The sequence below is a fragment of the Carya illinoinensis genome, chromosome 11, assembly GCF_018687715.1.
Source record: "Carya illinoinensis cultivar Pawnee chromosome 11, C.illinoinensisPawnee_v1, whole genome shotgun sequence".
NCBI lineage: Eukaryota > Viridiplantae > Streptophyta > Magnoliopsida > Fagales > Juglandaceae > Carya > Carya illinoinensis.
Genome location: NC_056762.1, coordinates 18,995,858 through 19,015,372, shown reverse-complemented (window position 1 = coordinate 19,015,372; position 19,515 = coordinate 18,995,858). Strand labels below are relative to the sequence as shown.

The window sequence follows — 19,515 nt, the reverse complement described above, 5'->3', positions numbered from 1 at the left end:
AAAAACTAATATAATCCTATTACGACCTAGCCGCACCATGCCTATCCCATGCCAACCGGCGATCTGATCGATACCCATCGCTACGCGATGGGGTCGGTGCGATTTTCCTAAGAATCCATTGCCCGGTTGTCGTTCCGGTCCATCCGACCGGAGATGCGGTAAAAATAAAAAGGGGGGGTGCAACACGAGGACTTCCCAGGAGGTCACCCATCCTAGTACTACTCTCGCCCAAGCACGCTTAACTGCGGAGTTCTGATGGGATCCGGTGCATTAGTGCTGGTATGATCGCACCCATCATGCTACCAGCGAAAAACTAATATAATCCTATTACGACCTAGCCGCACCCTGCCTATCCCATGCCAACCGGCGATCTGATCGATACCCATTGCTACGCGATGGGGTCGGTGCGATTTTCCTAAGAATCCATTGCCCGGTTGTCGTTCCGGTCCATCCGACCGGAGATGCGGTAAAAATAAAAAGGGGGGGTGCAACACGAGGACTTCCCAGGAGGTCACCCATCCTAGTACTACTCTCGCCCAAGCACGATTAACTGCGGAGTTCTGATGGGATCCGGTGCATTAGTGCTGGTATGATCGCACCCATCATGCTACCAGCGAAAAACTAATATAATCCTATTACGACCTAGCCGCACCATGCCTATCCCATGCCAACCGGCGATCTGATCGATACCCATTGCTACGCGATGGGGTCGGTGCGATTTTCCTAAGAATCCATTGCCCGGTTGTCGTTCCGGTCCATCCGACCGGAGATGCGGTAAAAATAAAAAGGGGGGGTGCAACACGAGGACTTCCCAGGAGGTCACCCATCCTAGTACTACTCTCGCCCAAGCACGCTTAACTGCGGAGTTCTGATGGGATCCGGTGCATTAGTGCTGGTATGATCGCACCCATCATGCTACCAGCGAAAAAACTAATATAATCCTATTACGACCTAGCCGCACCCTGCCTATCTCATGCCAACCGGCGATCTGACCGATACCCATTGCTACGCGATGGGGTCGGTGCGATTTTCCTAAAAATCCATTCCCTGGTTCTCGTTCCGGTCCATCCGACCAGAGATGCGGTAAAAATTAAAAGGGGGGGTGCAACACGAGGACTTCCCAGGAGGTCACCCATCCTAGTACTACTCTCGCCCAAGCACGCTTAACTGCGGAGTTCTGATGGGATCCGGTGCATTAGTGCTGGTATGATCGCACCCATCATGCTACCAGCGAAAAACTAATATAATCCTATTACGACCTAGCCGCACCATGCCTATCCCATGCCAACCGGCGATCTGATCGATACCCATTGCTACGCGATGGGGTCGGTGCGATTTTCCTAAGAATCCATTGCCCGGTTGTCGTTCCGGTCCATCCGACCGGAGATGCGGTAAAAATAAAAAGGGGGGGGTGCAACACGAGGACTTCCCAGGAGGTCACCCATCCTAGTACTACTCTCGCCCAAGCACGCTTAACTGCGGAGTTCTGATGGGATCCGGTGCATTAGTGCTGGTATGATCGCACCCATCATGCTACCAGCGAAAAACTAATATAATCCTATTACGACCTAGCCGCACCCTGCCTATCTCATGCCAACCGGCGATCTGACCGATACCCATAGCTACGCGATGGGGTCGGTGCGATTTTCCTAAAAATCCATTCCCTGGTTCTCGTTCCGGTCCATCCGACCAGAGATGCGGTAAAAAATTAAAAGGGGGGGTGCAACACGAGGACTTCCCAGGAGGTCACCCATCCTAGTACTACTCTCGCCCAAGCACGCTTAACTGCGGAGTTCTGATGGGATCCGGTGCATTAGTGCTGGTATGATCGCACCCATCATGCTACCAGCGAAAAACTAATATAATCCTATTACGACCTAGCCGCACCATGCCTATCCCATGCCAACCGGCGATCTGATCGATACCCATCGCTACGCGATGGGGTCGGTGCGATTTTCCTAATAATCCATTGCCCGGTTGTCGTTCCGGTCCATCCGACCGGAGATGCGGTAAAAATAAAAAGGGGGGGGTGCAACACGAGGACTTCCCAGGAGGTCACCCATCCTAGTACAACTCTCGCCCAAGCACGCTTAACTGCGGAGTTCTGATGGGATCCGGTGCATTAGTGCTGGTATGATCGCACCCATCATGCCACCAGCGAAAAACTAATATAATCCTATTACGACCTAGCCGCACCCTGCCTATCCCATGCCAACCGGCGATCTGATCGATACCCATTGCTACGCGATGGGGTCGGTGCGATTTTCCTAAGAATCCATTGCCCGGTTGTCGTTCCGGTCCATCCGACCGGAGATGCGGTAAAAATAAAAAGGGGGGGTGCAACACGAGGACTTCCCAGGAGGTCACCCATCCTAGTACTACTCTCGCCCAAGCACGATTAACTGCGGAGTTCTGATGGGATCCGGTGCATTAGTGCTGGTATGATCGCACCCATCATGCTACCAGCGAAAAACTAATATAATCCTATTACGACCTAGCCGCACCATGCCTATCCCATGCCAACCGGCGATCTGATCGATACCCATTGCTACGCGATGGGGTCGGTGCGATTTTCCTAAGAATCCATTGCCCGGTTGTCGTTCCGGTCCATCCGACCGGAGATGCGGTAAAAATAAAAAGGGGGGGTGCAACACGAGGACTTCCCAGGAGGTCACCCATCCTAGTACTACTCTCGCCCAAGCACGCTTAACTGCGGAGTTCTGATGGGATCCGGTGCATTAGTGCTGGTATGATCGCACCCATCATGCTACCAGCGAAAAACTAATATAATCCTATTACGACCTAGCCGCACCATGCCTATCCCATGCCAACCGGCGATCTGATCGATACCCATCGCTACGCGATGGGGTCGGTGCGATTTTCCTAAGAATCCATTGCCCGGTTGTCGTTCCGGTCCATCCGACCGGAGATGCGGTAAAAATAAAAAGGGGGGGTGCAACACGAGGACTTCCCAGGAGGTCACCCATCCTAGTACTACTCTCGCCCAAGCACGCTTAACTGCGGAGTTCTGATGGGATCCGGTGCATTAGTGCTGGTATGATCGCACCCATCATGCTACCAGCGAAAAACTAATATAATCCTATTACGACCTAGCCGCACCCTGCCTATCCCATGCCAACCGGCGATCTGATCGATACCCATTGCTACGCGATGGGGTCGGTGCGATTTTCCTAAGAATCCATTGCCCGGTTGTCGTTCCGGTCCATCCGACCGGAGATGCGGTAAAAATAAAAAGGGGGGGTGCAACACGAGGACTTCCCAGGAGGTCACCCATCCTAGTACTACTCTCGCCCAAGCACGATTAACTGCGGAGTTCTGATGGGATCCGGTGCATTAGTGCTGGTATGATCGCACCCATCATGCTACCAGCGAAAAACTAATATAATCCTATTACGACCTAGCCGCACCATGCCTATCCCATGCCAACCGGCGATCTGATCGATACCCATTGCTACGCGATGGGGTCGGTGCGATTTTCCTAAGAATCCATTGCCCGGTTGTCGTTCCGGTCCATCCGACCGGAGATGCGGTAAAAATAAAAAGGGGGGGTGCAACACGAGGACTTCCCAGGAGGTCACCCATCCTAGTACTACTCTCGCCCAAGCACGCTTAACTGCGGAGTTCTGATGGGATCCGGTGCATTAGTGCTGGTATGATCGCACCCATCATGCTACCAGCGAAAAACTAATATAATCCTATTACGACCTAGCCGCACCATGCCTATCCCATGCCAACCGGCGATCTGATCGATACCCATTGCTACGCGATGGGGTCGGTGCGATTTTCCTAAGAATCCATTGCCCGGTTGTCGTTCCGGTCCATCCGACCGGAGATGCGGTAAAAATAAAAAGGGGGGGTGCAACACGAGGACTTCCCAGGAGGACACCCATCCTAGTACTACTCTCGCCCAAGCACGCTTAACTGCGGAGTTCTGATGGGATCCGGTGCATTAGTGCTGGTATGATCGCACCCATCATGCTACCAGCGAAAAACTAATATAATCCTATTACGACCTAGCCGCACCCTGCCTATCTCATGCCAACCGGCGATCTGACCGATACCCATAGCTACGCGATGGGGTCGGTTCGATTTTCCTAAAAATCCATTCCCTGGTTCTCGTTCCGGTCCATCCGACCAGAGATGCGGTAAAAATTAAAAGGGGGGGTGCAACACGAGGACTTCCCAGGAGGTCACCCATCCTAGTACTACTCTCGCCCAAGCACGCTTAACTGCGGAGTTCTGATGGGATCCGGTGCATTAGTGCTGGTATGATCGCACCCATCATGCTACCAGCGAAAAACTAATATAATCCTATTACGACCTAGCCGCACCATGCCTATCCCATGCCAACCGGCGATCTGATCGATACCCATCGCTACGCGATGGGGTCGGTGCGATTTTCCTAAGAATCCATTGCCCGGTTGTCGTTCCGGTCCATCCGACCGGAGATGCGGTAAAAATAAAAAGGGGGGGTGCAACACGAGGACTTCCCAGGAGGTCACCCATCCTAGTACAACTCTCGCCCAAGCACGCTTAACTGCGGAGTTCTGATGGGATCCGGTGCATTAGTGCTGGTATGATCGCACCCATCATGCTACCAGCGAAAAACTAATATAATCCTATTACGACCTAGCCGCACCCTGCCTATCCCATGCCAACCGGCGATCTGATCGATACCCATTGCTACGCGATGGGGTCGGTGCGATTTTCCTAAGAATCCATTGCCCGGTTGTCGTTCCGGTCCATCCGACCGGAGATGCGGTAAAAATAAAAAGGGGGGGTGCAACACGAGGACTTCCCAGGAGGTCACCCATCCTAGTACTACTCTCGCCCAAGCACGCTTAACTGCGGAGTTCTGATGGGATCCGGTGCATTAGTGCTGGTATGATCGCACCCATCATGCTACCAGCGAAAAACTAATATAATCCTATTACGACCTAGCCGCACCATGCCTATCCCATGCCAACCGGCGATCTGATCGATACCCATTGCTACGCGATGGGGTCGGTGCGATTTTCCTAAGAATCCATTGCCCGGTTGTCGTTCCGGTCCATCCGACCGGAGATGCGGTAAAAATAAAAAGGGGGGGTGCAACACGAGGACTTCCCAGGAGGACACCCATCCTAGTACTACTCTCGCCCAAGCACGCTTAACTGCGGAGTTCTGATGGGATCCGGTGCATTAGTGCTGGTATGATCGCACCCATCATGCTACCAGCGAAAAACTAATATAATCCTATTACGACCTAGCCGCACCCTGCCTATCTCATGCCAACCGGCGATCTGACCGATACCCATAGCTACGCGATGGGGTCGGTTCGATTTTCCTAAAAATCCATTCCCTGGTTCTCGTTCCGGTCCATCCGACCAGAGATGCGGTAAAAATTAAAAGGGGGGGTGCAACACGAGGACTTCCCAGGAGGTCACCCATCCTAGTACTACTCTCGCCCAAGCACGCTTAACTGCGGAGTTCTGATGGGATCCGGTGCATTAGTGCTGGTATGATCGCACCCATCATGCTACCAGCGAAAAACTAATATAATCCTATTACGACCTAGCCGCACCATGCCTATCCCATGCCAACCGGCGATCTGATCGATACCCATTGCTACGCGATGGGGTCGGTGCGATTTTCCTAAGAATCCATTGCCCGGTTGTCGTTCCGGTCCATCCGACCGGAGATGCGGTAAAAATAAAAAGGGGGGGTGCAACACGAGGACTTCCCAGGAGGTCACCCATCCTAGTACAACTCTCGCCCAAGCACGCTTAACTGCGGAGTTCTGATGGGATCCGGTGCATTAGTGCTGGTATGATCGCACCCATCATGCTACCAGCGAAAAACTAATATAATCCTATTACGACCTAGCCGCACCCTGCCTATCCCATGCCAACCGGCGATCTGATCGATACCCATTGCTACGCGATGGGGTCGGTGCGATTTTCCTAAGAATCCATTGCCCGGTTGTCGTTCCGGTCCATCCGACCGGAGATGCGGTAAAAATAAAAAGGGGGGGTGCAACACGAGGACTTCCCAGGAGGTCACCCATCCTAGTACAACTCTCGCCCAAGCACGCTTAACTGCGGAGTTCTGATGGGATCCGGTGCATTAGTGCTGGTATGATCGCACCCATCATGCTACCAGCGAAAAACTAATATAATCCTATTACGACCTAGCCGCACCATGCCTATCCCATGCCAACCGGCGATCTGATCGATACCCATTGCTACGCGATGGGGTCGGTGCGATTTTCCTAAGAATCCATTGCCCGGTTGTCGTTCCGGTCCATCCGACCGGAGATGCGGTAAAAATAAAAAGGGGGGGTGCAACACGAGGACTTCCCAGGAGGTCACCCATCCTAGTACTACTCTCGCCCAAGCACGCTTAACTGCGGAGTTCTGATGGGATCCGGTGCATTAGTGCTGGTATGATCGCACCCATCATGCTACCAGCGAAAAACTAATATAATCCTATTACGACCTAGCCGCACCCTGCCTATCTCATGCCAACCGGCGATCTGACCGATACCCATTGCTACGCGATGGGGTCGGTGCGATTTTCCTAAAAATCCATTCCCTGGTTCTCGTTCCGGTCCATCCGACCAGAGATGCGGTAAAAATTAAAAGGGGGGGTGCAACACGAGGACTTCCCAGGAGGTCACCCATCCTAGTACTACTCTCGCCCAAGCACGCTTAACTGCGGAGTTCTTATGGGATCCGGTGCATTAGTGCTGGTATGATCGCACCCATCATGCTACCAGCGAAAAACTAATATAATCCTATTACGACCTAGCCGCACCCTGCCTATCTCATGCCAACCGGCGATCTGACCGATACCCATCGCTACGCGATGGGGTCGGTGCGATTTTCCTAAAAATCCATTCCCTGGTTCTCGTTCCGGTCCATCCGACCAGAGATGCGGTAAAAATTAAAAGGGGGGGTGCAACACGAGGACTTCCCAGGAGGTCACCCATCCTAGTACTACTCTCGCCCAAGCACGCTTAACTGCGGAGTTCTGATGGGATCCGGTGCATTAGTGCTGGTATGATCGCACCCATCATGCTACCAGCGAAAAACAAATATAATCCTATTACGACCTAGCCGCACCCTGCCTATCCCATGCCAACTGGCGATCTGATTGATAGCGATGGGGTCGGTGCGATTTTCCTAAGAATCCATTGCCCGGTTGTCGTTCCGGTCCATCCGACCGGAGATGCGGTAAAAATAAAAAGGGGGGGGTGCAACACGAGGACTTCCCAGGAGGTCACCCATCCTAGTACTACTCTCGCCCAAGCACGCTTAACTGCGGAGTTCTGATGGGATCCGGTGCATTAGTGCTGGTATGATCGCACCCATCATGCTACCAGCGAAAAACTAATATAATCCTATTACGACCTAGCCGCACCATGCCTATCCCATGCCAACCGGCGATCTGATCGATACCCATCGCTACGCGATGGGGTCGGTGCGATTTTCCTAAGAATCCATTGCCCGGTTGTCGTTCCGGTCCATCCGACCGGAGATGCGGTAAAAATAAAAAGGGGGGGTGCAACACGAGGACTTCCCAGGAGGTCACCCATCCTAGTACTACTCTCGCCCAAGCACGCTTAACTGCGGAGTTCTGATGGGATCCGGTGCATTAGTGCTGGTATGATCGCACCCATCATGCTACCAGCGAAAAACTAATATAATCCTATTACGACCTAGCCGCACCCTGCCTATCCCATGCCAACCGGCGATCTGATCGATACCCATTGCTACGCGATGGGGTCGGTGCGATTTTCCTAAGAATCCATTGCCCGGTTGTCGTTCCGGTCCATCCGACCGGAGATGCGGTAAAAATAAAAAGGGGGGGTGCAACACGAGGACTTCCCAGGAGGTCACCCATCCTAGTACTACTCTCGCCCAAGCACGATTAACTGCGGAGTTCTGATGGGATCCGGTGCATTAGTGCTGGTATGATCGCACCCATCATGCTACCAGCGAAAAACTAATATAATCCTATTACGACCTAGCCGCACCATGCCTATCCCATGCCAACCGGCGATCTGATCGATACCCATTGCTACGCGATGGGGTCGGTGCGATTTTCCTAAGAATCCATTGCCCGGTTGTCGTTCCGGTCCATCCGACCGGAGATGCGGTAAAAATAAAAAGGGGGGGTGCAACACGAGGACTTCCCAGGAGGTCACCCATCCTAGTACTACTCTCGCCCAAGCACGCTTAACTGCGGAGTTCTGATGGGATCCGGTGCATTAGTGCTGGTATGATCGCACCCATCATGCTACCAGCGAAAAACTAATATAATCCTATTACGACCTAGCCGCACCATGCCTATCCCATGCCAACCGGCGATCTGATCGATACCCATCGCTACGCGATGGGGTCGGTGCGATTTTCCTAAGAATCCATTGCCCGGTTGTCGTTCCGGTCCATCCGACCGGAGATGCGGTAAAAATAAAAAGGGGGGGTGCAACACGAGGACTTCCCAGGAGGTCACCCATCCTAGTACTACTCTCGCCCAAGCACGCTTAACTGCGGAGTTCTGATGGGATCCGGTGCATTAGTGCTGGTATGATCGCACCCATCATGCTACCAGCGAAAAACTAATATAATCCTATTACGACCTAGCCGCACCCTGCCTATCCCATGCCAACCGGCGATCTGATCGATACCCATTGCTACGCGATGGGGTCGGTGCGATTTTCCTAAGAATCCATTGCCCGGTTGTCGTTCCGGTCCATCCGACCGGAGATGCGGTAAAAATAAAAAGGGGGGGTGCAACACGAGGACTTCCCAGGAGGTCACCCATCCTAGTACTACTCTCGCCCAAGCACGATTAACTGCGGAGTTCTGATGGGATCCGGTGCATTAGTGCTGGTATGATCGCACCCATCATGCTACCAGCGAAAAACTAATATAATCCTATTACGACCTAGCCGCACCATGCCTATCCCATGCCAACCGGCGATCTGATCGATACCCATTGCTACGCGATGGGGTCGGTGCGATTTTCCTAAGAATCCATTGCCCGGTTGTCGTTCCGGTCCATCCGACCGGAGATGCGGTAAAAATAAAAAGGGGGGGTGCAACACGAGGACTTCCCAGGAGGTCACCCATCCTAGTACTACTCTCGCCCAAGCACGCTTAACTGCGGAGTTCTGATGGGATCCGGTGCATTAGTGCTGGTATGATCGCACCCATCATGCTACCAGCGAAAAACTAATATAATCCTATTACGACCTAGCCGCACCCTGCCTATCTCATGCCAACCGGCGATCTGACCGATACCCATTGCTACGCGATGGGGTCGGTGCGATTTTCCTAAAAATCCATTCCCTGGTTCTCGTTCCGGTCCATCCGACCAGAGATGCGGTAAAAATTAAAAGGGGGGGTGCAACACGAGGACTTCCCAGGAGGTCACCCATCCTAGTACTACTCTCGCCCAAGCACGCTTAACTGCGGAGTTCTGATGGGATCCGGTGCATTAGTGCTGGTATGATCGCACCCATCATGCTACCAGCGAAAAACTAATATAATCCTATTACGACCTAGCCGCACCATGCCTATCCCATGCCAACCGGCGATCTGATCGATACCCATTGCTACGCGATGGGGTCGGTGCGATTTTCCTAAGAATCCATTGCCCGGTTGTCGTTCCGGTCCATCCGACCGGAGATGCGGTAAAAATAAAAAGGGGGGGTGCAACACGAGGACTTCCCAGGAGGTCACCCATCCTAGTACTACTCTCGCCCAAGCACGCTTAACTGCGGAGTTCTGATGGGATCCGGTGCATTAGTGCTGGTATGATCGCACCCATCATGCTACCAGCGAAAAACTAATATAATCCTATTACGACCTAGCCGCACCCTGCCTATCTCATGCCAACCGGCGATCTGACCGATACCCATAGCTACGCGATGGGGTCGGTGCGATTTTCCTAAAAATCCATTCCCTGGTTCTCGTTCCGGTCCATCCGACCAGAGATGCGGTAAAAATTAAAAGGGGGGGTGCAACACGAGGACTTCCCAGGAGGTCACCCATCCTAGTACTACTCTCGCCCAAGCACGCTTAACTGCGGAGTTCTGATGGGATCCGGTGCATTAGTGCTGGTATGATCGCACCCATCATGCTACCAGCGAAAAACTAATATAATCCTATTACGACCTAGCCGCACCATGCCTATCCCATGCCAACCGGCGATCTGATCGATACCCATCGCTACGCGATGGGGTCGGTGCGATTTTCCTAAGAATCCATTGCCCGGTTGTCGTTCCGGTCCATCCGACCGGAGATGCGGTAAAAATAAAAAGGGGGGGTGCAACACGAGGACTTCCAGGAGGTCACCCATCCTAGTACAACTCTCGCCCAAGCACGCTTAACTGCGGAGTTCTGATGGGATCCGGTGCATTAGTGCTGGTATGATCGCACCCATCATGCTACCAGCGAAAAACTAATATAATCCTATTACGACCTAGCCGCACCCTGCCTATCCCATGCCAACCGGCGATCTGATCGATACCCATTGCTACGCGATGGGGTCGGTGCGATTTTCCTAAGAATCCATTGCCCGGTTGTCGTTCCGGTCCATCCGACCGGAGATGCGGTAAAAATAAAAAGGGGGGGTGCAACACGAGGACTTCCCAGGAGGTCACCCATCCTAGTACTACTCTCGCCCAAGCACGATTAACTGCGGAGTTCTGATGGGATCCGGTGCATTAGTGCTGGTATGATCGCACCCATCATGCTACCAGCGAAAAACTAATATAATCCTATTACGACCTAGCCGCACCATGCCTATCCCATGCCAACCGGCGATCTGATCGATACCCATTGCTACGCGATGGGGTCGGTGCGATTTTCCTAAGAATCCATTGCCCGGTTGTCGTTCCGGTCCATCCGACCGGAGATGCGGTAAAAATAAAAAGGGGGGGTGCAACACGAGGACTTCCCAGGAGGTCACCCATCCTAGTACTACTCTCGCCCAAGCACGCTTAACTGCGGAGTTCTGATGGGATCCGGTGCATTAGTGCTGGTATGATCGCACCCATCATGCTACCAGCGAAAAACTAATATAATCCTATTACGACCTAGCCGCACCATGCCTATCCCATGCCAACCGGCGATCTGATCGATACCCATCGCTACGCGATGGGGTCGGTGCGATTTTCCTAAGAATCCATTGCCCGGTTGTCGTTCCGGTCCATCCGACCGGAGATGCGGTAAAAATAAAAAGGGGGGGTGCAACACGAGGACTTCCCAGGAGGTCACCCATCCTAGTACTACTCTCGCCCAAGCACGCTTAACTGCGGAGTTCTGATGGGATCCGGTGCATTAGTGCTGGTATGATCGCACCCATCATGCTACCAGCGAAAAACTAATATAATCCTATTACGACCTAGCCGCACCCTGCCTATCCCATGCCAACCGGCGATCTGATCGATACCCATTGCTACGCGATGGGGTCGGTGCGATTTTCCTAAGAATCCATTGCCCGGTTGTCGTTCCGGTCCATCCGACCGGAGATGCGGTAAAAATAAAAAGGGGGGGTGCAACACGAGGACTTCCCAGGAGGTCACCCATCCTAGTACTACTCTCGCCCAAGCACGATTAACTGCGGAGTTCTGATGGGATCCGGTGCATTAGTGCTGGTATGATCGCACCCATCATGCTACCAGCGAAAAACTAATATAATCCTATTACGACCTAGCCGCACCATGCCTATCCCATGCCAACCGGCGATCTGATCGATACCCATTGCTACGCGATGGGGTCGGTGCGATTTTCCTAAGAATCCATTGCCCGGTTGTCGTTCCGGTCCATCCGACCGGAGATGCGGTAAAAATAAAAAGGGGGGGTGCAACACGAGGACTTCCCAGGAGGTCACCCATCCTAGTACTACTCTCGCCCAAGCACGCTTAACTGCGGAGTTCTGATGGGATCCGGTGCATTAGTGCTGGTATGATCGCACCCATCATGCTACCAGCGAAAAACTAATATAATCCTATTACGACCTAGCCGCACCCTGCCTATCTCATGCCAACCGGCGATCTGACCGATACCCATTGCTACGCGATGGGGTCGGTGCGATTTTCCTAAAAATCCATTCCCTGGTTCTCGTTCCGGTCCATCCGACCAGAGATGCGGTAAAAATTAAAAGGGGGGGTGCAACACGAGGACTTCCCAGGAGGTCACCCATCCTAGTACTACTCTCGCCCAAGCACGCTTAACTGCGGAGTTCTGATGGGATCCGGTGCATTAGTGCTGGTATGATCGCACCCATCATGCTACCAGCGAAAAACTAATATAATCCTATTACGACCTAGCCGCACCATGCCTATCCCATGCCAACCGGCGATCTGATCGATACCCATTGCTACGCGATGGGGTCGGTGCGATTTTCCTAAGAATCCATTGCCCGGTTGTCGTTCCGGTCCATCCGACCGGAGATGCGGTAAAAATAAAAAGGGGGGGTGCAACACGAGGACTTCCCAGGAGGTCACCCATCCTAGTACTACTCTCGCCCAAGCACGCTTAACTGCGGAGTTCTGATGGGATCCGGTGCATTAGTGCTGGTATGATCGCACCCATCATGCTACCAGCGAAAAACTAATATAATCCTATTACGACCTAGCCGCACCCTGCCTATCTCATGCCAACCGGCGATCTGACCGATACCCATAGCTACGCGATGGGGTCGGTGCGATTTTCCTAAAAATCCATTCCCTGGTTCTCGTTCCGGTCCATCCGACCAGAGATGCGGTAAAAATTAAAAGGGGGGGTGCAACACGAGGACTTCCCAGGAGGTCACCCATCCTAGTACTACTCTCGCCCAAGCACGCTTAACTGCGGAGTTCTGATGGGATCCGGTGCATTAGTGCTGGTATGATCGCACCCATCATGCTACCAGCGAAAAACTAATATAATCCTATTACGACCTAGCCGCACCATGCCTATCCCATGCCAACCGGCGATCTGATCGATACCCATCGCTACGCGATGGGGTCGGTGCGATTTTCCTAAGAATCCATTGCCCGGTTGTCGTTCCGGTCCATCCGACCGGAGATGCGGTAAAAATAAAAAGGGGGGGTGCAACACGAGGACTTCCAGGAGGTCACCCATCCTAGTACAACTCTCGCCCAAGCACGCTTAACTGCGGAGTTCTGATGGGATCCGGTGCATTAGTGCTGGTATGATCGCACCCATCATGCTACCAGCGAAAAACTAATATAATCCTATTACGACCTAGCCGCACCCTGCCTATCCCATGCCAACCGGCGATCTGATCGATACCCATTGCTACGCGATGGGGTCGGTGCGATTTTCCTAAGAATCCATTGCCCGGTTGTCGTTCCGGTCCATCCGACCGGAGATGCGGTAAAAATAAAAAGGGGGGGTGCAACACGAGGACTTCCCAGGAGGTCACCCATCCTAGTACTACTCTCGCCCAAGCACGATTAACTGCGGAGTTCTGATGGGATCCGGTGCATTAGTGCTGGTATGATCGCACCCATCATGCTACCAGCGAAAAACTAATATAATCCTATTACGACCTAGCCGCACCATGCCTATCCCATGCCAACCGGCGATCTGATCGATACCCATTGCTACGCGATGGGGTCGGTGCGATTTTCCTAAGAATCCATTGCCCGGTTGTCGTTCCGGTCCATCCGACCGGAGATGCGGTAAAAATAAAAAGGGGGGGTGCAACACGAGGACTTCCCAGGAGGTCACCCATCCTAGTACTACTCTCGCCCAAGCACGCTTAACTGCGGAGTTCTGATGGGATCCGGTGCATTAGTGCTGGTATGATCGCACCCATCATGCTACCAGCGAAAAACTAATATAATCCTATTACGACCTAGCCGCACCCTGCCTATCTCATGCCAACCGGCGATCTGACCGATACCCATTGCTACGCGATGGGGTCGGTGCGATTTTCCTAAAAATCCATTCCCTGGTTCTCGTTCCGGTCCATCCGACCAGAGATGCGGTAAAAATTAAAAGGGGGGGTGCAACACGAGGACTTCCCAGGAGGTCACCCATCCTAGTACTACTCTCGCCCAAGCACGCTTAACTGCGGAGTTCTGATGGGATCCGGTGCATTAGTGCTGGTATGATCGCACCCATCATGCTACCAGCGAAAAACTAATATAATCCTATTACGACCTAGCCGCACCATGCCTATCCCATGCCAACCGGCGATCTGATCGATACCCATTGCTACGCGATGGGGTCGGTGCGATTTTCCTAAGAATCCATTGCCCGGTTGTCGTTCCGGTCCATCCGACCGGAGATGCGGTAAAAATAAAAAGGGGGGGTGCAACACGAGGACTTCCCAGGAGGTCACCCATCCTAGTACTACTCTCGCCCAAGCACGCTTAACTGCGGAGTTCTGATGGGATCCGGTGCATTAGTGCTGGTATGATCGCACCCATCATGCTACCAGCGAAAAACTAATATAATCCTATTACGACCTAGCCGCACCCTGCCTATCTCATGCCAACCGGCGATCTGACCGATACCCATTGCTACGCGATGGGGTCGGTGCGATTTTCCTAAAAATCCATTCCCTGGTTCTCGTTCCGGTCCATCCGACCAGAGATGCGGTAAAAATTAAAAGGGGGGGTGCAACACGAGGACTTCCCAGGAGGTCACCCATCCTAGTACTACTCTCGCCCAAGCACGCTTAACTGCGGAGTTCTGATGGGATCCGGTGCATTAGTGCTGGTATGATCGCACCCATCATGCTACCAGCGAAAAACTAATATAATCCTATTACGACCTAGCCGCACCATGCCTATCCCATGCCAACCGGCGATCTGATCGATACCCATTGCTACGCGATGGGGTCGGTGCGATTTTCCTAAGAATCCATTGCCCGGTTGTCGTTCCGGTCCATCCGACCGGAGATGCGGTAAAAATAAAAAGGGGGGGTGCAACACGAGGACTTCCCAGGAGGTCACCCATCCTAGTACTACTCTCGCCCAAGCACGCTTAACTGCGGAGTTCTGATGGGATCCGGTGCATTAGTGCTGGTATGATCGCACCCATCATGCTACCAGCGAAAAACTAATATAATCCTATTACGACCTAGCCGCACCCTGCCTATCTCATGCCAACCGGCGATCTGACCGATACCCATAGCTACGCGATGGGGTCGGTGCGATTTTCCTAAAAATCCATTCCCTGGTTCTCGTTCCGGTCCATCCGACCAGAGATGCGGTAAAAATTAAAAGGGGGGGTGCAACACGAGGACTTCCCAGGAGGTCACCCATCCTAGTACTACTCTCGCCCAACCACGCTTAACTGCGGAGTTCTGATGGGATCCGGTGCATTAGTGCTGGTATGATCGCACCCATCATGCTACCAGCGAAAAACTAATATAATCCTATTACGACCTAGCCGCACCATGCCTATCCCATGCCAACCGGCGATCTGATCGATACCCATCGCTACGCGATGGGGTCGGTGCGATTTTCCTAAGAATCCATTGCCCGGTTGTCGTTCCGGTCCATCCGACCGGAGATGCGGTAAAAATAAAAAGGGGGGGTGCAACACGAGGACTTCCCAGGAGGTCACCCATCCTAGTACTACTCTCGCCCAAGCACGCTTAACTGCGGAGTTCTGATGGGATCCGGTGCATTAGTGCTGGTATGATCGCACCCATCATGCTACCAGCGAAAAACTAATATAATCCTATTACGACCTAGCCGCACCCTGCCTATCCCATGCCAACCGGCGATCTGATCGATACCCATTGCTACGCGATGGGGTCGGTGCGATTTTCCTAAGAATCCATTGCCCGGTTGTCGTTCCGGTCCATCCGACCGGAGATGCGGTAAAAATAAAAAGGGGGGGTGCAACACGAGGACTTCCCAGGAGGTCACCCATCCTAGTACTACTCTCGCCCAAGCACGATTAACTGCGGAGTTCTGATGGGATCCGGTGCATTAGTGCTGGTATGATCGCACCCATCATGCTACCAGCGAAAAACTAATATAATCCTATTACGACCTAGCCGCACCATGCCTATCCCATGCCAACCGGCGATCTGATCGATACCCATTGCTACGCGATGGGGTCGGTGCGATTTTCCTAAGAATCCATTGCCCGGTTGTCGTTCCGGTCCATCCGACCGGAGATGCGGTAAAAATAAAAAGGGGGGGTGCAACACGAGGACTTCCCAGGAGGTCACCCATCCTAGTACTACTCTCGCCCAAGCACGCTTAACTGCGGAGTTCTGATGGGATCCGGTGCATTAGTGCTGGTATGATCGCACCCATCATGCTACCAGCGAAAAACTAATATAATCCTATTACGACCTAGCCGCACCCTGCCTATCTCATGCCAACCGGCGATCTGACCGATACCCATTGCTACGCGATGGGGTCGGTGCGATTTTCCTAAAAATCCATTCCCTGGTTCTCGTTCCGGTCCATCCGACCAGAGATGCGGTAAAAATTAAAAGGGGGGGTGCAACACGAGGACTTCCCAGGAGGTCACCCATCCTAGTACTACTCTCGCCCAAGCACGCTTAACTGCGGAGTTCTGATGGGATCCAGTGCATTAGTGCTGGTATGATCGCACCCATCATGCTACCAGCGAAAAACTAATATAATCCTATTACGACCTAGCCGCACCATGCCTATCCCATGCCAACCGGCGATCTGATCGATACCCATTGCTACGCGATGGGGTCGGTGCGATTTTCCTAAGAATCCATTGCCCGGTTGTCGTTCCGGTCCATCCGACCGGAGATGCGGTAAAAATAAAAAGGGGGGGTGCAACACGAGGACTTCCCAGGAGGTCACCCATCCTAGTACTACTCTCGCCCAAGCACGCTTAACTGCGGAGTTCTGATGGGATCCGGTGCATTAGTGCTGGTATGATCGCACCCATCATGCTACCAGCGAAAAACTAATATAATCCTATTACGACCTAGCCGCACCCTGCCTATCTCATGCCAACCGGCGATCTGACCGATACCCATTGCTACGCGATGGGGTCGGTGCGATTTTCCTAAAAATCCATTCCCTGGTTCTCGTTCCGGTCCATCCGACCAGAGATGCGGTAAAAATTAAAAGGGGGGGTGCAACACGAGGACTTCCCAGGAGGTCACCCATCCTAGTACTACTCTCGCCCAAGCACGCTTAACTGCGGAGTTCTTATGGGATCCGGTGCATTAGTGCTGGTATGATCGCACCCATCATGCTACCAGCGAAAAACTAATATAATCCTATTACGACCTAGCCGCACCCTGCCTATCTCATGCCAACCGGCGATCTGACCGATACCCATCGCTACGCGATGGGGTCGGTGCGATTTTCCTAAAAATCCATTGCCCGGTTGTCGTTCCGGTCCATCCGACCGGAGATGCGGTAAAAATAAAAAGGGGGGGTGCAACACGAGGACTTCCCAGGAGGTCACCCATCCTAGTACTACTCTCGCCCAAGCACGCTTAACTGCGGAGTTCTGATGGGATCCGGTGCATTAGTGCTGGTATGATCGCACCCATCATGCTACCAGCGAAAAACTAATATAATCCTATTACGACCTAGCCGCACCCTGCCTATCTCATGCCAACCGGCGATCTGACCGATACCCATAGCTACGCGATGGGGTCGGTGCGATTTTCCTAAAAATCCATTCCCTGGTTCTCGTTCCGGTCCATCCGACCAGAGATGCGGTAAAAATTAAAAGGGGGGGTGCAACACGAGGACTTCCCAGGAGGTCACCCATCCTAGTACTACTCTCGCCCAACCACGCTTAACTGCGGAGTTCTGATGGGATCCGGTGCATTAGTGCTGGTATGATCGCACCCATCATGCTACCAGCGAAAAACTAATATAATCCTATTACGACCTAGCCGCACCATGCCTATCCCATGCCAACCGGCGATCTGATCGATACCCATCGCTACGCGATGGGGTCGGTGCGATTTTCCTAAGAATCCATTGCCCGGTTGTCGTTCCGGTCCATCCGACCGGAGATGCGGTAAAAATAAAAAGGGGGGGTGCAACACGAGGACTTCCCAGGAGGTCACCCATCCTAGTACTACTCTCGCCCAAGCACGCTTAACTGCGGAGTTCTGATGGGATCCGGTGCATTAGTGCTGGTATGATCGCACCCATCATGCTACCAGCGAAAAACTAATATAATCCTATTACGACCTAGCCGCACCCTGCCTATCCCATGCCAACCGGCGATCTGATCGATACCCATTGCTACGCGATGGGGTCGGTGCGATTTTCCTAAGAATCCATTGCCCGGTTGTCGTTCCGGTCCATCCGACCGGAGATGCGGTAAAAATAAAAAGGGGGGGTGCAACACGAGGACTTCCCAGGAGGTCACCCATCCTAGTACTACTCTCGCCCAAGCACGATTAACTGCGGAGTTCTGATGGGATCCGGTGCATTAGTGCTGGTATGATCGCACCCATCATGCTACCAGCGAAAAACTAATATAATCCTATTACGACCTAGCCGCACCATGCCTATCCCATGCCAACCGGCGATCTGATCGATACCCATTGCTACGCGATGGGGTCGGTGCGATTTTCCTAAGAATCCATTGCCCGGTTGTCGTTCCGGTCCATCCGACCGGAGATGCGGTAAAAATAAAAAGGGGGGGTGCAACACGAGGACTTCCCAGGAGGTCACCCATCCTAGTACTACTCTCGCCCAAGCACGCTTAACTGCGGAGTTCTGATGGGATCCGGTGCATTAGTGCTGGTATGATCGCACCCATCATGCTACCAGCGAAAAACTAATATAATCCTATTACGACCTAGCCGCACCCTGCCTATCTCATGCCAACCGGCGATCTGACCGATACCCATTGCTACGCGATGGGGTCGGTGCGATTTTCCTAAAAATCCATTCCCTGGTTCTCGTTCCGGTCCATCCGACCAGAGATGCGGTAAAAATTAAAAGGGGGGGTGCAACACGAGGACTTCCCAGGAGGTCACCCATCCTAGTACTACTCTCGCCCAAGCACGCTTAACTGCGGAGTTCTGATGGGATCCAGTGCATTAGTGCTGGTATGATCGCACCCATCATGCTACCAGCGAAAAACTAATATAATCCTATTACGACCTAGCCGCACCATGCCTATCCCATGCCAACCGGCGATCTGATCGATACCCATTGCTACGCGATGGGGTCGGTGCGATTTTCCTAAGAATCCATTGCCCGGTTGTCGTTCCGGTCCATCCGACCGGAGATGCGGTAAAAATAAAAAGGGGGGGTGCAACACGAGGACTTCCCAGGAGGTCACCCATCCTAGTACTACTCTCGCCCAAGCACGCTTAACTGCGGAGTTCTGATGGGATCCGGTGCATTAGTGCTGGTATGATCGCACCCATCATGCTACCAGCGAAAAACTAATATAATCCTATTACGACCTAGCCGCACCCTGCCTATCTCATGCCAACCGGCGATCTGACCGATACCCATTGCTACGCGATGGGGTCGGTGCGATTTTCCTAAAAATCCAT

General features: G+C 52.8%; 63 non-coding genes across 63 annotated transcripts; all 63 read right to left on the bottom strand.

Moving 5' to 3' along the window:
• Positions 1-174: 174 nt before the first annotated feature.
• LOC122285004 lies at positions 175-293 on the bottom strand. Its single transcript, XR_006232346.1, has one exon. It is a non-coding gene; the product is annotated as a 5S ribosomal RNA (ribosomal RNA).
• Positions 294-482: 189 nt separating this feature from the next.
• On the bottom strand, positions 483-601 carry LOC122287676. The gene has a single exon (XR_006234965.1). It is a non-coding gene; the product is annotated as a 5S ribosomal RNA (ribosomal RNA).
• Positions 602-790: 189 nt separating this feature from the next.
• On the bottom strand, positions 791-909 carry LOC122285003. The gene has a single exon (XR_006232345.1). It is a non-coding gene; the product is annotated as a 5S ribosomal RNA (ribosomal RNA).
• Positions 910-1,099: 190 nt separating this feature from the next.
• Positions 1,100-1,218, bottom strand: LOC122285002. Its single transcript, XR_006232344.1, has one exon. It is a non-coding gene; the product is annotated as a 5S ribosomal RNA (ribosomal RNA).
• A 190-nt stretch (positions 1,219-1,408) lies between these two features.
• On the bottom strand, positions 1,409-1,527 carry LOC122285001. Its single transcript, XR_006232343.1, has one exon. It is a non-coding gene; the product is annotated as a 5S ribosomal RNA (ribosomal RNA).
• A 190-nt stretch (positions 1,528-1,717) lies between these two features.
• Positions 1,718-1,836, bottom strand: LOC122285000. Its single transcript, XR_006232342.1, has one exon. It is a non-coding gene; the product is annotated as a 5S ribosomal RNA (ribosomal RNA).
• A 190-nt stretch (positions 1,837-2,026) lies between these two features.
• On the bottom strand, positions 2,027-2,145 carry LOC122287461. The gene has a single exon (XR_006234754.1). It is a non-coding gene; the product is annotated as a 5S ribosomal RNA (ribosomal RNA).
• Positions 2,146-2,334: 189 nt separating this feature from the next.
• LOC122287675 lies at positions 2,335-2,453 on the bottom strand. Its single transcript, XR_006234964.1, has one exon. It is a non-coding gene; the product is annotated as a 5S ribosomal RNA (ribosomal RNA).
• Positions 2,454-2,642: 189 nt separating this feature from the next.
• On the bottom strand, positions 2,643-2,761 carry LOC122284999. Its single transcript, XR_006232341.1, has one exon. It is a non-coding gene; the product is annotated as a 5S ribosomal RNA (ribosomal RNA).
• A 189-nt stretch (positions 2,762-2,950) lies between these two features.
• LOC122284998 lies at positions 2,951-3,069 on the bottom strand. Its single transcript, XR_006232340.1, has one exon. It is a non-coding gene; the product is annotated as a 5S ribosomal RNA (ribosomal RNA).
• A 189-nt stretch (positions 3,070-3,258) lies between these two features.
• LOC122287674 lies at positions 3,259-3,377 on the bottom strand. Its single transcript, XR_006234963.1, has one exon. It is a non-coding gene; the product is annotated as a 5S ribosomal RNA (ribosomal RNA).
• Positions 3,378-3,566: 189 nt separating this feature from the next.
• LOC122284996 lies at positions 3,567-3,685 on the bottom strand. Its single transcript, XR_006232338.1, has one exon. It is a non-coding gene; the product is annotated as a 5S ribosomal RNA (ribosomal RNA).
• Positions 3,686-3,874: 189 nt separating this feature from the next.
• LOC122287445 lies at positions 3,875-3,993 on the bottom strand. Its single transcript, XR_006234739.1, has one exon. It is a non-coding gene; the product is annotated as a 5S ribosomal RNA (ribosomal RNA).
• A 189-nt stretch (positions 3,994-4,182) lies between these two features.
• Positions 4,183-4,301, bottom strand: LOC122284995. The gene has a single exon (XR_006232337.1). It is a non-coding gene; the product is annotated as a 5S ribosomal RNA (ribosomal RNA).
• Positions 4,302-4,490: 189 nt separating this feature from the next.
• On the bottom strand, positions 4,491-4,609 carry LOC122287460. Its single transcript, XR_006234753.1, has one exon. It is a non-coding gene; the product is annotated as a 5S ribosomal RNA (ribosomal RNA).
• A 189-nt stretch (positions 4,610-4,798) lies between these two features.
• LOC122284994 lies at positions 4,799-4,917 on the bottom strand. Its single transcript, XR_006232336.1, has one exon. It is a non-coding gene; the product is annotated as a 5S ribosomal RNA (ribosomal RNA).
• Positions 4,918-5,106: 189 nt separating this feature from the next.
• LOC122287443 lies at positions 5,107-5,225 on the bottom strand. Its single transcript, XR_006234737.1, has one exon. It is a non-coding gene; the product is annotated as a 5S ribosomal RNA (ribosomal RNA).
• A 189-nt stretch (positions 5,226-5,414) lies between these two features.
• LOC122284993 lies at positions 5,415-5,533 on the bottom strand. Its single transcript, XR_006232335.1, has one exon. It is a non-coding gene; the product is annotated as a 5S ribosomal RNA (ribosomal RNA).
• A 189-nt stretch (positions 5,534-5,722) lies between these two features.
• LOC122287459 lies at positions 5,723-5,841 on the bottom strand. Its single transcript, XR_006234752.1, has one exon. It is a non-coding gene; the product is annotated as a 5S ribosomal RNA (ribosomal RNA).
• Positions 5,842-6,030: 189 nt separating this feature from the next.
• On the bottom strand, positions 6,031-6,149 carry LOC122287458. Its single transcript, XR_006234751.1, has one exon. It is a non-coding gene; the product is annotated as a 5S ribosomal RNA (ribosomal RNA).
• Positions 6,150-6,338: 189 nt separating this feature from the next.
• Positions 6,339-6,457, bottom strand: LOC122284992. Its single transcript, XR_006232334.1, has one exon. It is a non-coding gene; the product is annotated as a 5S ribosomal RNA (ribosomal RNA).
• Positions 6,458-6,646: 189 nt separating this feature from the next.
• On the bottom strand, positions 6,647-6,765 carry LOC122287354. Its single transcript, XR_006234651.1, has one exon. It is a non-coding gene; the product is annotated as a 5S ribosomal RNA (ribosomal RNA).
• A 189-nt stretch (positions 6,766-6,954) lies between these two features.
• On the bottom strand, positions 6,955-7,073 carry LOC122284991. Its single transcript, XR_006232333.1, has one exon. It is a non-coding gene; the product is annotated as a 5S ribosomal RNA (ribosomal RNA).
• Positions 7,074-7,252: 179 nt separating this feature from the next.
• LOC122284989 lies at positions 7,253-7,371 on the bottom strand. Its single transcript, XR_006232332.1, has one exon. It is a non-coding gene; the product is annotated as a 5S ribosomal RNA (ribosomal RNA).
• A 189-nt stretch (positions 7,372-7,560) lies between these two features.
• LOC122284988 lies at positions 7,561-7,679 on the bottom strand. The gene has a single exon (XR_006232331.1). It is a non-coding gene; the product is annotated as a 5S ribosomal RNA (ribosomal RNA).
• Positions 7,680-7,868: 189 nt separating this feature from the next.
• On the bottom strand, positions 7,869-7,987 carry LOC122287673. Its single transcript, XR_006234962.1, has one exon. It is a non-coding gene; the product is annotated as a 5S ribosomal RNA (ribosomal RNA).
• A 189-nt stretch (positions 7,988-8,176) lies between these two features.
• Positions 8,177-8,295, bottom strand: LOC122284987. Its single transcript, XR_006232330.1, has one exon. It is a non-coding gene; the product is annotated as a 5S ribosomal RNA (ribosomal RNA).
• A 189-nt stretch (positions 8,296-8,484) lies between these two features.
• On the bottom strand, positions 8,485-8,603 carry LOC122284986. The gene has a single exon (XR_006232329.1). It is a non-coding gene; the product is annotated as a 5S ribosomal RNA (ribosomal RNA).
• Positions 8,604-8,792: 189 nt separating this feature from the next.
• LOC122287672 lies at positions 8,793-8,911 on the bottom strand. Its single transcript, XR_006234961.1, has one exon. It is a non-coding gene; the product is annotated as a 5S ribosomal RNA (ribosomal RNA).
• Positions 8,912-9,100: 189 nt separating this feature from the next.
• Positions 9,101-9,219, bottom strand: LOC122284984. Its single transcript, XR_006232327.1, has one exon. It is a non-coding gene; the product is annotated as a 5S ribosomal RNA (ribosomal RNA).
• A 189-nt stretch (positions 9,220-9,408) lies between these two features.
• LOC122284983 lies at positions 9,409-9,527 on the bottom strand. Its single transcript, XR_006232326.1, has one exon. It is a non-coding gene; the product is annotated as a 5S ribosomal RNA (ribosomal RNA).
• A 189-nt stretch (positions 9,528-9,716) lies between these two features.
• On the bottom strand, positions 9,717-9,835 carry LOC122284982. The gene has a single exon (XR_006232325.1). It is a non-coding gene; the product is annotated as a 5S ribosomal RNA (ribosomal RNA).
• A 189-nt stretch (positions 9,836-10,024) lies between these two features.
• LOC122284981 lies at positions 10,025-10,143 on the bottom strand. Its single transcript, XR_006232324.1, has one exon. It is a non-coding gene; the product is annotated as a 5S ribosomal RNA (ribosomal RNA).
• A 189-nt stretch (positions 10,144-10,332) lies between these two features.
• On the bottom strand, positions 10,333-10,450 carry LOC122283164. The gene has a single exon (XR_006230644.1). It is a non-coding gene; the product is annotated as a 5S ribosomal RNA (ribosomal RNA).
• Positions 10,451-10,639: 189 nt separating this feature from the next.
• LOC122287670 lies at positions 10,640-10,758 on the bottom strand. The gene has a single exon (XR_006234959.1). It is a non-coding gene; the product is annotated as a 5S ribosomal RNA (ribosomal RNA).
• Positions 10,759-10,947: 189 nt separating this feature from the next.
• Positions 10,948-11,066, bottom strand: LOC122284980. The gene has a single exon (XR_006232323.1). It is a non-coding gene; the product is annotated as a 5S ribosomal RNA (ribosomal RNA).
• Positions 11,067-11,255: 189 nt separating this feature from the next.
• LOC122284979 lies at positions 11,256-11,374 on the bottom strand. Its single transcript, XR_006232322.1, has one exon. It is a non-coding gene; the product is annotated as a 5S ribosomal RNA (ribosomal RNA).
• Positions 11,375-11,563: 189 nt separating this feature from the next.
• Positions 11,564-11,682, bottom strand: LOC122287669. Its single transcript, XR_006234958.1, has one exon. It is a non-coding gene; the product is annotated as a 5S ribosomal RNA (ribosomal RNA).
• A 189-nt stretch (positions 11,683-11,871) lies between these two features.
• Positions 11,872-11,990, bottom strand: LOC122284978. Its single transcript, XR_006232321.1, has one exon. It is a non-coding gene; the product is annotated as a 5S ribosomal RNA (ribosomal RNA).
• A 189-nt stretch (positions 11,991-12,179) lies between these two features.
• On the bottom strand, positions 12,180-12,298 carry LOC122284977. The gene has a single exon (XR_006232320.1). It is a non-coding gene; the product is annotated as a 5S ribosomal RNA (ribosomal RNA).
• A 189-nt stretch (positions 12,299-12,487) lies between these two features.
• Positions 12,488-12,606, bottom strand: LOC122284976. The gene has a single exon (XR_006232319.1). It is a non-coding gene; the product is annotated as a 5S ribosomal RNA (ribosomal RNA).
• A 189-nt stretch (positions 12,607-12,795) lies between these two features.
• LOC122284975 lies at positions 12,796-12,914 on the bottom strand. Its single transcript, XR_006232318.1, has one exon. It is a non-coding gene; the product is annotated as a 5S ribosomal RNA (ribosomal RNA).
• Positions 12,915-13,103: 189 nt separating this feature from the next.
• LOC122283163 lies at positions 13,104-13,221 on the bottom strand. The gene has a single exon (XR_006230643.1). It is a non-coding gene; the product is annotated as a 5S ribosomal RNA (ribosomal RNA).
• A 189-nt stretch (positions 13,222-13,410) lies between these two features.
• On the bottom strand, positions 13,411-13,529 carry LOC122287668. The gene has a single exon (XR_006234957.1). It is a non-coding gene; the product is annotated as a 5S ribosomal RNA (ribosomal RNA).
• Positions 13,530-13,718: 189 nt separating this feature from the next.
• On the bottom strand, positions 13,719-13,837 carry LOC122284972. The gene has a single exon (XR_006232316.1). It is a non-coding gene; the product is annotated as a 5S ribosomal RNA (ribosomal RNA).
• Positions 13,838-14,026: 189 nt separating this feature from the next.
• LOC122284971 lies at positions 14,027-14,145 on the bottom strand. The gene has a single exon (XR_006232315.1). It is a non-coding gene; the product is annotated as a 5S ribosomal RNA (ribosomal RNA).
• Positions 14,146-14,334: 189 nt separating this feature from the next.
• On the bottom strand, positions 14,335-14,453 carry LOC122284970. Its single transcript, XR_006232314.1, has one exon. It is a non-coding gene; the product is annotated as a 5S ribosomal RNA (ribosomal RNA).
• Positions 14,454-14,642: 189 nt separating this feature from the next.
• Positions 14,643-14,761, bottom strand: LOC122284969. Its single transcript, XR_006232313.1, has one exon. It is a non-coding gene; the product is annotated as a 5S ribosomal RNA (ribosomal RNA).
• A 189-nt stretch (positions 14,762-14,950) lies between these two features.
• LOC122284968 lies at positions 14,951-15,069 on the bottom strand. Its single transcript, XR_006232312.1, has one exon. It is a non-coding gene; the product is annotated as a 5S ribosomal RNA (ribosomal RNA).
• A 189-nt stretch (positions 15,070-15,258) lies between these two features.
• LOC122288641 lies at positions 15,259-15,377 on the bottom strand. Its single transcript, XR_006235895.1, has one exon. It is a non-coding gene; the product is annotated as a 5S ribosomal RNA (ribosomal RNA).
• Positions 15,378-15,566: 189 nt separating this feature from the next.
• LOC122284967 lies at positions 15,567-15,685 on the bottom strand. Its single transcript, XR_006232311.1, has one exon. It is a non-coding gene; the product is annotated as a 5S ribosomal RNA (ribosomal RNA).
• Positions 15,686-15,874: 189 nt separating this feature from the next.
• Positions 15,875-15,993, bottom strand: LOC122287667. Its single transcript, XR_006234956.1, has one exon. It is a non-coding gene; the product is annotated as a 5S ribosomal RNA (ribosomal RNA).
• A 189-nt stretch (positions 15,994-16,182) lies between these two features.
• Positions 16,183-16,301, bottom strand: LOC122284966. The gene has a single exon (XR_006232310.1). It is a non-coding gene; the product is annotated as a 5S ribosomal RNA (ribosomal RNA).
• Positions 16,302-16,490: 189 nt separating this feature from the next.
• Positions 16,491-16,609, bottom strand: LOC122287380. Its single transcript, XR_006234676.1, has one exon. It is a non-coding gene; the product is annotated as a 5S ribosomal RNA (ribosomal RNA).
• Positions 16,610-16,798: 189 nt separating this feature from the next.
• LOC122284965 lies at positions 16,799-16,917 on the bottom strand. Its single transcript, XR_006232309.1, has one exon. It is a non-coding gene; the product is annotated as a 5S ribosomal RNA (ribosomal RNA).
• A 189-nt stretch (positions 16,918-17,106) lies between these two features.
• On the bottom strand, positions 17,107-17,225 carry LOC122287352. The gene has a single exon (XR_006234649.1). It is a non-coding gene; the product is annotated as a 5S ribosomal RNA (ribosomal RNA).
• A 189-nt stretch (positions 17,226-17,414) lies between these two features.
• Positions 17,415-17,533, bottom strand: LOC122284964. Its single transcript, XR_006232308.1, has one exon. It is a non-coding gene; the product is annotated as a 5S ribosomal RNA (ribosomal RNA).
• Positions 17,534-17,722: 189 nt separating this feature from the next.
• Positions 17,723-17,841, bottom strand: LOC122288640. The gene has a single exon (XR_006235894.1). It is a non-coding gene; the product is annotated as a 5S ribosomal RNA (ribosomal RNA).
• A 189-nt stretch (positions 17,842-18,030) lies between these two features.
• Positions 18,031-18,149, bottom strand: LOC122284963. Its single transcript, XR_006232307.1, has one exon. It is a non-coding gene; the product is annotated as a 5S ribosomal RNA (ribosomal RNA).
• A 189-nt stretch (positions 18,150-18,338) lies between these two features.
• On the bottom strand, positions 18,339-18,457 carry LOC122287666. Its single transcript, XR_006234955.1, has one exon. It is a non-coding gene; the product is annotated as a 5S ribosomal RNA (ribosomal RNA).
• Positions 18,458-18,646: 189 nt separating this feature from the next.
• On the bottom strand, positions 18,647-18,765 carry LOC122284961. Its single transcript, XR_006232305.1, has one exon. It is a non-coding gene; the product is annotated as a 5S ribosomal RNA (ribosomal RNA).
• A 189-nt stretch (positions 18,766-18,954) lies between these two features.
• On the bottom strand, positions 18,955-19,073 carry LOC122287379. Its single transcript, XR_006234675.1, has one exon. It is a non-coding gene; the product is annotated as a 5S ribosomal RNA (ribosomal RNA).
• Positions 19,074-19,262: 189 nt separating this feature from the next.
• On the bottom strand, positions 19,263-19,381 carry LOC122284960. The gene has a single exon (XR_006232304.1). It is a non-coding gene; the product is annotated as a 5S ribosomal RNA (ribosomal RNA).
• Positions 19,382-19,515: the final 134 nt, after the last annotated feature.